The sequence below is a fragment of the Theropithecus gelada genome, chromosome 4 (genome assembly GCF_003255815.1).
Source record: "Theropithecus gelada isolate Dixy chromosome 4, Tgel_1.0, whole genome shotgun sequence".
Taxonomy (NCBI): Eukaryota; Metazoa; Chordata; class Mammalia; order Primates; family Cercopithecidae; genus Theropithecus; species Theropithecus gelada.
In genome coordinates, this window is record NC_037671.1 from 107,428,107 (window position 1) to 107,438,333 (window position 10,227).

General features: G+C 44.7%; 1 protein-coding gene across 1 annotated transcript in view; it reads right to left on the reverse strand.

The window, feature by feature from the left end:
• Nucleotides 1-3,563, reverse strand: part of SYTL3 (synaptotagmin like 3) — a 111,306-nt gene extending 107,743 nt beyond the window's left edge. Inside the window, exon 1 of the mRNA XM_025382178.1 lies at nt 3,475-3,563. The gene's annotated coding sequence lies outside the window, so the exon portion shown is untranslated. The remainder of the gene's footprint in view (nt 1-3,474) is intronic.
• Between the last annotated feature and the right edge of the window lie 6,664 nt (nt 3,564-10,227).

Consider the following 10,227-nt stretch of genomic DNA (forward strand, 5'->3'; position numbering starts at 1 on the left):
ACATTCAAGTACAGCAGGAAGTAAGGACGGGCAGGGGGCAAGTGAGTCCTCATTGCAGAAAGCCTCAGTCTTCAGAAATCCAAAAAGCATAGAAAAATCGGAGTCATTTTAGAATTTAACAGGAATCTTTGAAATTGTATTTTAATCATCTCGTGCAGGAATTCACAATCTCACAGCTCGAATAATGAAATCTCTCAGGTCCATTTTCCCAGGGTGATATTTATTCGGTCACTCTCTCATTTGTGCAACAAGATCTTAAATGCTCTTTATGATGTCCCAAGCACTGAGTCAGGCACCGTCCTCACCTGCTCGGAGCCTAGATGCAGTCTCCTAACTCCCTTGCTACATTTTTGTAATGATACCTGTCTTTGTTTTACAGCACTCCATTGATTGATCCGCCTGATTTTGTCTGGCAATTAAAAATGAATACATCCCACACCACAGCACCACCTGAAGGAAACATTCTCCTACAGTCACGTGGAGAAGTCCCCCCCGACACTCAGTCATCCTGTCTCTGGGTCACTTTTGGAGCCAGCCAGTCTGGGCTCATACCCAGCCAGCACTCAGTCAGGTGCTCTCGGGCCAGCTGCTTCATCTCTGGGAGACTGGCCTTCCTCCTCCGTGACATGGAGCCATCCCTGCTTCATAGGGCTGTTTGGGGAACTCACTGAGTCATCCAGGCACAGCCCTCGAGCAACAGCCAGAACAAAGCAAGCCCGGCTCAAAGGGTTCCTTCTACCGTTCCATCTCTTCTTCAGGAAGGCCCAAGAGTAGGAAGCTAAGCCACTGTTCTGGGATTGGGAGGGACGCAGGCAGCCGTGGGGAAAACTTCAGTTCAGGTGTTTCCATTGGTCTTTATCCGGTCATGCTGTATCCCAGTGGAACTTTGGCATCCAGACAAACAGTTTGGTTATGGCATTGAGTGTGTCAGTGCAACACTGATTTTATTGGCCTCTGTGTATCAAGCACGTGCCAGATATTAAGGATCTAAAAACAACTGACACCCAATCTCTGCATTTAAGAAGGGCCCATCCCAGCCAGAACATGGACATATAGACAAATAACTCATAACATGGTGAGATGAGTACAAAAACCCAAGGATCAGAAGGCACGAGTCACTCCACGCAGGAGCAGAGAGGGCTGGTGGGGCCAGGGAGGGCTTCCCGGGGAGAGATGTGTGGGACAACTCCTCCAGGGGATTGAAATAGTCATCCATGCACTAGGAGTTTGAAACAATGCCTGCTTGCTTTCCTTAGCCTAATAGCAAATCTTGACTTTGGCTTTTAAATCTGGTAAAAGGGGAAAAGTACGAGAAAAGTAAAGCCGATGAAGAAAAGAGACGAGGAGGATGGGAAAGAGACACATTGTTTATTCGTAGACAGGGGCCCCTATTTCTTTCATCCAATCTTTATCTATTGTCTCTGGGCAGCCAGTCATCGGATCAAAGGAAATAAATGTTCAGCCCTCCCTGGTACGGGGGAAACGTCACCAGAGTGGAAATGCAGAGATCTGCTGCAGCATGAGTGCGTGTGAACGTGACTGTCCTCACCACACACGCTTTCAAGGGAAAACTACAGAACGTTCTCAAAGCCCACAAGCCACGGCCCTGTAGGTCATTTCAAAGCAGCTCACTCCTGTGTTGTTTACCACAGCTATTTCCTTGAGAAGTTTCACAGCTTCAGCTTGCAGCCAGCACGCTTTCTGCCTCGTATGCAGGGGAAAAGTTGAGTGACTGCATTGTCCTTGAAATTTTACCCGAAAACCTCGTGACGTTTTTGCTTGCGTAGATTTTTTTTTTCTTCTCTGAGATGGAGTTTTGCTATTGTCGCCCAGGCTGGAGTGCGGTGGCGCGATCTTGGCTCACCAAAACCTCCGCCTCCTGGGTTCAAGCGATTCTCCTGCCTCAACCTCCTGAGTAGCTGACATTACAGGCATGTGCCACCATGCGCGGCTAATTTTGTATTTTTAGTACAAACAGGGTTTCTTCATGGTGGTCAGGCTGGTCTTGAACTCCTGACCTCAGGTGATCTGCCCGTCTTGGCCTCCCAAAGTGCTGGGACTACAGGCGTGAGCCACCGGCCCGCTTGCATAGATTCTTCACAGAAGCTGATGGCAGCCACAAAGGAAGGTGATGAATAAAGAACAGCTCTCAGCTCAGTTCCCTATTCATAGGCTTTTAAAAGACTCATTTTTGCAACAATGAGACAGCACATATGCATATCCATCAGAAAGTCTGACACAGAAATGAAGATGTGTGTTTATAAATTTCGTGTCTATCTTGTTACTTATTCAGAGGCGAGTTTTCTGGGAAGCTAATGACACCTCAACTTCAGAATCCCTTATTTGCACAGCCCTGTCCAAGGTCCAAGATGCCCTATACCTGGTTCCCTCTTTATTTTCCTAAAGTCTCCACAAGTTGTATAAGCTTCAGGTTCCTCAGAAATCTGTACTTAACATTAGAAGACTCAGCTGGGTGCGGTGGCTCACACCTGTAATACCAGCACTTTGGGAAGCCGAAGTGGGTGGATCACGAGGTCAGGAGTTTTGAGACCAGCCTGGCCAACATGGTGAAACCCTGTCTCTACTAACCTTGTCTCTACTAAAAATACAAAAGTTAGCTGGGTGTGGTGGTGGGCGCCTGTAATCCCAGCTACTCAGGAGGCTGAGACAGGAGAATTGCTTGAACCCAGGAGGCAGAGGTTGCAGTGAGCTGAGATGATGCCATTGCACTCCAGCCTGGGTGATATAGGGAGACTCTATCTCAAAAAAATAAATAAGACTGGGTGTGGTGGCTCATGCTTGTAATCCCAGCAGTTTGGGAGGATCGGACAGGCGGATCATGAGGTCAGGAGATGGAGACTATCCTGGCTAACATGGTGAAACCCCATCTCTAGTAAAAACACAAAAAATTAGCTGGGCGTGGTGGTGGGCACCTATAGTCCCAGCTACTGAGAAGGCTGAGGCAGGAGAATGGCGTGAACCGAGGAGGCAGAGCTTGCAGTGAGCTGAAATTGTGGCCACTGCATTCCAGCCTGGGCGACAGAGTGAGACTCTATCTCAAAAAGTAAATAAATAAATAAATAAAAAGGCTGGGGTCGGCGGCTCACGCCTGTAATCCCAACACTTTGGGAGGCCGAGGTGGGTGGATCACCTGAGGTCAGGAGTTTGAGACCAGCCTGGCCAACCTGGTGAAACTCCATCTCTACTAAAAATACAAAAATTAGCTGGGCGTGGTGGCAGGCACCTGTAATCCCAGTTACTCGGGAGGCTGAAGCAGGAGAATCACTTGAATCTGGGAGGCGGAGGTTGCAGTGAACCAAGATCATGCCATTGCACTCCAGCCTGGGCAACAGGGTGAGACTCCGTCTCAAATAAATAAATAAAAATAAAAACAAATACATACAAATAAATAAACATATAAAAAACATTAGAAGACTCATACGTGGGCTTGAATCTATAAAACTTGAAACCTACCTGAGAGAGGACAAAGTCGAACAGGTGCTTTATCTGAAAGGTCACTGCAACTCACTGCTGATTACGTGTATTCTTTCTCATTTGGGGAGACGTTTACCACCCAAAAACAACAAAAAATGTTACTTTAAAGTGAGAAATAGGACTTCATGACTGAAATAGGAAGCCATGGCATTCATACTTTAAACCTGACCTCTTCATGTGGAAGAGCAAATACATTAGAATTATTATTATTATTATTATTATTATTATTTTTTGAGATGGAGTCTCGCTCTGTCGCCCAGGCTGGAATGCAGTGGCTGGATCTCAGCTCACTGCAAGCTCCGCCTCCCAGGTTTACGCCATTCTCCTGCCTCAGCCTCCCGAATAACTGGGACTACAGGTGCCGGCCACCTCGCCCGGCTTGTTTTTTTGTATTTTTTTAGTAGAGACGGGGTTTCACTGGGTTAGCCAGGATGGTCTCGATCTCCTGACCTCGTGATCCACCCGTCTCAGCCTCCCAAAGTGCTGGGATTACAGGCTTGAGCCACCGCGCCCGGCCAATATTATTATTTTATTTATTTATTTATTTGAGACGGAGTTTCGCTCTGTCGCCAGGCTGGAGTGCAGTGGCACGATCTCAGCCCACTGCAACCTCTGCCTCTTGAGTTCAAGCGATTCCCCTGCCACAGCCTCCCTAGTAGCTGGGACTACAGGTGTGTGCCACCACACCCGGCTAATTTTTTTGTATTTTTTAGTAGAGACAGGGTTTCACCATGTTGGCCAGGATGATCTCGATCTCTTGACCTCGTGATCCACCTGCCTCAGCCTCCCAAAGTGCTGGGATTACAGGCATGAGCCACTGCGCCTGGCCGAGAATTAATATTATTATATCCTTCTAGGTACTACTCGCAATTGTTGTTATGCTTTCTGTTGTGCCAACAGCTACTATTTATTTAGCTCTTACTCTGAACCAGATAGTTTAGGTACTTTGCATACATTGTCTCTACTAATCCTTATTACCACATTATGAAGTAAATAAATGTACCCATTCTACAGATAAGGAGAGTGAGTCTTGGAGTGATTAAGTAACTTAACTAAACTCACACTCTAAACTGGGTCTGTTTAACTCCAAAACCTTATGCTTCATTTAGGCAAAGCAGCTAAGAAATTAGAATCTCCGACTATCTTGGCAGAATAATCTTTTCTACACCAATTCTAATTTTTTTCTTTTGAGATGGAGTCTTGCTCTGTTGCCTGGGCTGGATTGCAGTGGCAGGACCTTGGCTTACTGCAACCTCTGCCTCCTGGGTTCAAGTGATTCTCGTGCCTCAGCCTCCTGAGTAGCTGGGATTACAGGTGCCCACCACCACGCTCAGCTAATTTTTGTCTATTTTTTTTTTTTTTTTAAGAGATGGGGTTTTGCCCTGTTGGCCAGGCTGGTCTCAAATTCCTGACCTCAAGGGATCCACCCACCTTGGCCTCCCAAAGTGCTAGGATTACAGGTGTGAGCCATCACACTCAGCCCAATTCTAATTTAATATCTAATGTGCATTTTCCTCTCATAGTCTCTTTCTTACCAAGCAATTTAGGGATTAAGGAAGTTTAATTAAAAGAAATTTAAATTAGACCCTAGCTAACTTTTTTATAATTCCAAAATGATATTGATATTCCACCTCCAAACTAGAAATTACAGGTGATTAAAACAATAAAGTCGATTCAGAGACAGCAAAACAGTAACAAACTGTAAGTATAAGAATTTACAAACCAAAGAAGAAAGCAAATGACACTCTACCCTTTTAAAAAAAATCACACCATATAGCTTTTGGATAGTGTTTTACTGTTTTGTTTCGGTTTTTAATTAACTCTGAAGTTACTTCTACCATATCACTTAAATCATTATTATCTCAAATATTAAATTATGTTATTCAATAAAATTACAAGATATCTTTTATCTAATTTATTATGTTTTGTCTCCTACCTTTTCAATGTCATAAATTTAAGAAAAGTTACAATAACTATAATCTCTACGCACCCCACTCCTAAAACGACCTGCTACAACGGCCAGTCATGCATTCTCATCCTACCTTTGCATCTGCTTCAAGAGAAGAGACCAGAGCCGGCTCTGCAGATAAGGAAGTCAATTCTTCTTGTTAGAGTAACTGACGTATTTCTCTTCCCTTCCTGTCAGTCACAGGCTGACGCACTGCACCCTGTGTGGCCAGGCTTACGTGCCTTGGTGGCTACTCCCACATCACTAGGGACTCGGGGAGCAAAGTCACCCCAAAACCACACCAAGGAGCTCTTCTATGCCCACATTTTACATTTTTAGCTGGAGGAAAGACCAAGCGGATGCTGGTGAAATGTTTCACCCTTCCTAAGGAAACTCCCCACAGAGACTACAGGCTTCAACTATTCAAATGTTCCCACATTTGTGAAGGGTTTCACATTGACTTCAGTGTAAATGACTAACCACATCTCAAAGAACGGCTATTAACTCAAGAATAATTTACAAGAAAGGGGGACAGCCAGGCCAAGAGCGATGAAGATTGTAATGAAATCACCAAGGGGAATCTTCAAAATGCTATGCATGTACTAGGTAGTATTACCCAGCACCGTGAAGTGTCCCTGCCCTGCTAACTCGGGCATGGCCAAAGATGTGCTCTGGAGAGCAATAAGACAATGAAGTGTGTAAAGAGGTGCCACGTGCCACATAGGCGTGGTACCTTCCAAGCAGTACTGGGGCCACCATTCTCTTCCCCTTCTCTTTCCCTTGATGACTCCAGACACAGGCTGCTCTATCATCCTGGTCTCAGCATGGAGGAGACGTGAAGCAGAGCCATGGAAGATCCTTGATGGTCATGGAGTGTGAGTGGCAAATAAATGTTTGCTGTTATCAACCACTGAGAGTGTAGGGCCATTTGTTTCTGCAGCTAACCTAGCCTATGCTGCTGATGTAGTGTGTAGTGTTTGCATAAACACAGAACTGAGCATCAAACTATTTAATAACTATGATAGCATGAATATTTACCCATTGGAACAAATGCCAGCGGAGGCCCTGCTATACCATGAGCTATCCTTTAGTTATTGGATCTTGAGGATGAGGTCCCAGGGAAGGGGCTGCAGTCACCAGGATTGAAAGGAAGAGAGGCCCAAGAAGCTCAGAGCCACCACTCTTTCATGGTGTACAGAGGTATTCCAGCACAACTGTGCCTCCGCTTCCCAGCTCAACAGAGATTAGCTAAGAAATGCCTATATTAAATATATTATATATTATATTAATATATATAATTTAATATTTATTTAATTATATATTTATTTAATACATATATTAAATATATTTAATATATATATAAAAACTTTGTAGCCTCAACCCCAGCTCAGAGCCTGACACAAAGGGAGTGCTCCATATATGTGTCTTGAATAAGTGAACAAATAGTTATAAAGATAAACAGACCAGTTCACCTGTTTATTGGCAGCCTCAGAATGCCATATCTCTTCAGCATTTCTCAGCACAGGACTCTCACTTTAGATATGTGTCAGCTAGAGTTTCTTTTCCTTTACAACATTAAATTCCTCAGCCATGAGTGTTTCAACATCACCCTCATCCTCATCGTCGTCTTCTTTTATTATCATTTTGACTCAGCATGATCTCATAGTACATCTCAGTAACACACTTCTTGGCACAGGGGAAGAAAGGAAAAAATGGAGTATCCACAGGATGGGATTTGGACTATGAAGGGCTGCAGATGATAGACAGCAGAACAACACTGCTGGATATTATTATTATTATTATTATTATTATTATTTGAGAATAAAAATACAAAATTAGCTGGGCGTGGTGGCAGGCACCTGTAATCCTAGCTACTCGGGAGTTTCACTCTTGTTGCCCAGGCTGGAGTGCAGTGGCGCGATCTCGGCTCACCACAACCTCCACCTCCCAGGTTCAAGCGATTCTCCTGCCTCAGCCTCCCGAGTAGTTGGGACTACAGGTATGTGCCACCACGCCCGGCTAATTTTGTATTTTTAGTAGAGATGGGGTTTCTCTATGGTGGTCAGGCTGTTCTTGAACTCCCAACCTCTGGTGATCTGCCCACATCAGCCTCCCAAAGTACTGGGATTACAGGTGTGAGCCACGGCGCCCGGACACTGCTGGATATTCTTGATGTTATTTATTGATGTGACAGTTCGTTGATTGCTATGATTATCAGGCCCACAGTTGCTAAATAAAGGTATTGGCAGCTCCAGTCCCACAGTCTGTATTTAAGAAATTTGACTCCAGGAAAGAAAGGTGATTGCACGCAAACCTGCCAACCTATCACTAACCTCCAAATTGAAAAACAAACCCAAGATTCACTCCACTGACTTACTGCATAGAAACTAAACATTACTGTAAAATATGGCGGAATGCTAAAGATTCATGAGCAGTTACGAGTCAAGGTGTCTGAGCTCCAATGCTTCTGAGGGACATCCATTTGTGGCAGATGGAAGGTGCTGGCAATGGCATCTGGTGAACTGCCAAATGTCTTAACGATTTTAAATGCCTTAGCCCTACAGACTCTACATCAGTTGGGCAGAATATAATACCACATCACTGCATTTTTCCAAGCAGTACAACATCACATAAGCCTAGAGAATTCAAACCCTCCTATTTACAGATACATCCATTTTAAAAAATATATTCCATAAAGGCCATGTTTTAGTCAACTTTGTAGCCTCAACCCCAGCTCAGAGCCTGACACAAAGGGAGTGCTCCATATATGTGTCTTGAACAAGTGAACAAATAGTTATGAAGATAAACAGACCAGTTCAACTGTTTATTGGCAGTCTCAAAATGCCATATCTCATGATCATTTAACAAACATTATTTGATAGTTAAAATTGGAGAGTGGTACCCAATGTATAAAAGCTAAAATCATGTAAACATTTGCATGTTTTCTGTTGATTTATGTGTATGCTTGTGATCCGCAGTTATAATGTAACAAGATCCATGCATTAATTATGCACCGTCCTAGCAGCCATTCAGGAAATTCATTTAAATTAGGAAGTTCCTAAAAGGGTGTGGGGAAAACTGAAAAGGTTGAAAAATGAAAAGGCTCTTCCATTGCCAGTGTTCGCTCAGAACCGGTTTACACATAATTCTGTGACACTTAGCTACTGAACTCCAGGTCCACAACAAAGTAGCAGAAGAAAAAAGAATGAAGAGGCTCCTGATTGGCTCAGGATCATGGTGGGGCCGAGAGCTCGGAATCAGGTAGGCAGAGAACACCCAAAATGAGATCTCAGGTGACGCTGAGAACGGCAGGAAGGTAAAGCAATGTCAGCATCAGAATCACATGTGGACTGAGGCGCAAGACTGAAACACCAGGACAGGGGAGTTGAAGCCAGGTAATAAGAAAGGAACTCAAAAGGCAGATAAAGTTCAGAATCCAAGGAGAGGAAGACCAGGTGTGGGAGAGCAACCAGCCCACTCAGCAAGTCTCCCTGCTCAGGCCAAGGACCCAGGGCCAGCAGCCTTGGGTCAGTCAGGGCTCTGTCCTCCCCTCGCCAGCCCTGTTTCCCTCAAGGAGGCAGGTCGTTGCATCTTCCTCCACTCCCCAGTTCTCTCCATTTGGGTCTGAGGCAAAGCTAACACCCATGGGGGAAATGATTCATTCAATAAATGTTAGGCCGGGCATGGTGGCTCACAGCTATAATCCCAGCACTTTGGGAGGCTGAGGCTGGAGGATCCCTTAAGCCCAGGAGTTTGAGACCAGCCTGGGCAACACGGTGAGACCCTATCTCTACAAAAGACATATAAAAAAATAGCAGGGTGTGATTGCTAGTGCCTGGAATCCCAGCTGCTCAGGAGGCTAAGGCAGGAGAATACCTTGAGCCCAGGAGTTCAAACTCTTAGTGATCTTTGGATGACTAAACTTTAACACATCTTAGCTCAAAATCTCTTGAGCATTCACACCACTGCATTTCAGCCCAGGCAACAGAATGACACCCTGTCTCTAAATAAATAAATAAATTTTAATTGTGCAGCTATTATGTGCCAGGCACAATGTGGAAGGAAGGGGATACATTAGTGAATAAAACAGATCCTTCCTGCATGGTACTTAGTTTCTAAATGGAGACACACCATAAACCAGCAACCATAAATACATTCTTGCAAACTGAAAGAAGTGCTATGAGGAAAATGTACAGGATGCAGGGATGGAGAATGAGGAGGTCGGCTACCTTAGATACAGTGGTCACAGGATGGCTCCGTGTAGGAGATTTTGAGCTAAGATATGTTAAAAGTTAAGTCACCCAAAGATCACTAAGATTAGTCTATAGTCTGACAACATAGGAACTATTGTCAAGGCAAGGCAGAACGGGTGAGGGGAGGGAAGCGTCGCGGGTTAGGTTCCTCTTGAAGGGCTCTAATAAGACCCTGATAGACCGACCAGGTTACAGTCCGATGGTCATAATCCAGATGAGAGATTTCAATCTTTTACTGGGGTCCTGAGCATATAGGGTAGAAATAACGAGGGTTGCTGATGGATTAGATGTGGGATTTGAAGTTTAGTTCTACCAAGTCCCTGGGACTCTTGCAGTCAGTTCCTTCCTGACTGGAGAATGGGAAGTGGGTTCCAGCAGCCTGAATTCAAGTGCATGATGAAACCAGAAAAAGCAAACGCCAACATCAAAACTCTGAGCCTGAGAATACCTGCCAACAGGTGCATATGCCCCAGCTTTCCGTGGAAGGCAGTTTACCAGAGTCCAGTGCAATTCCTAATTTCCATAAAGAAC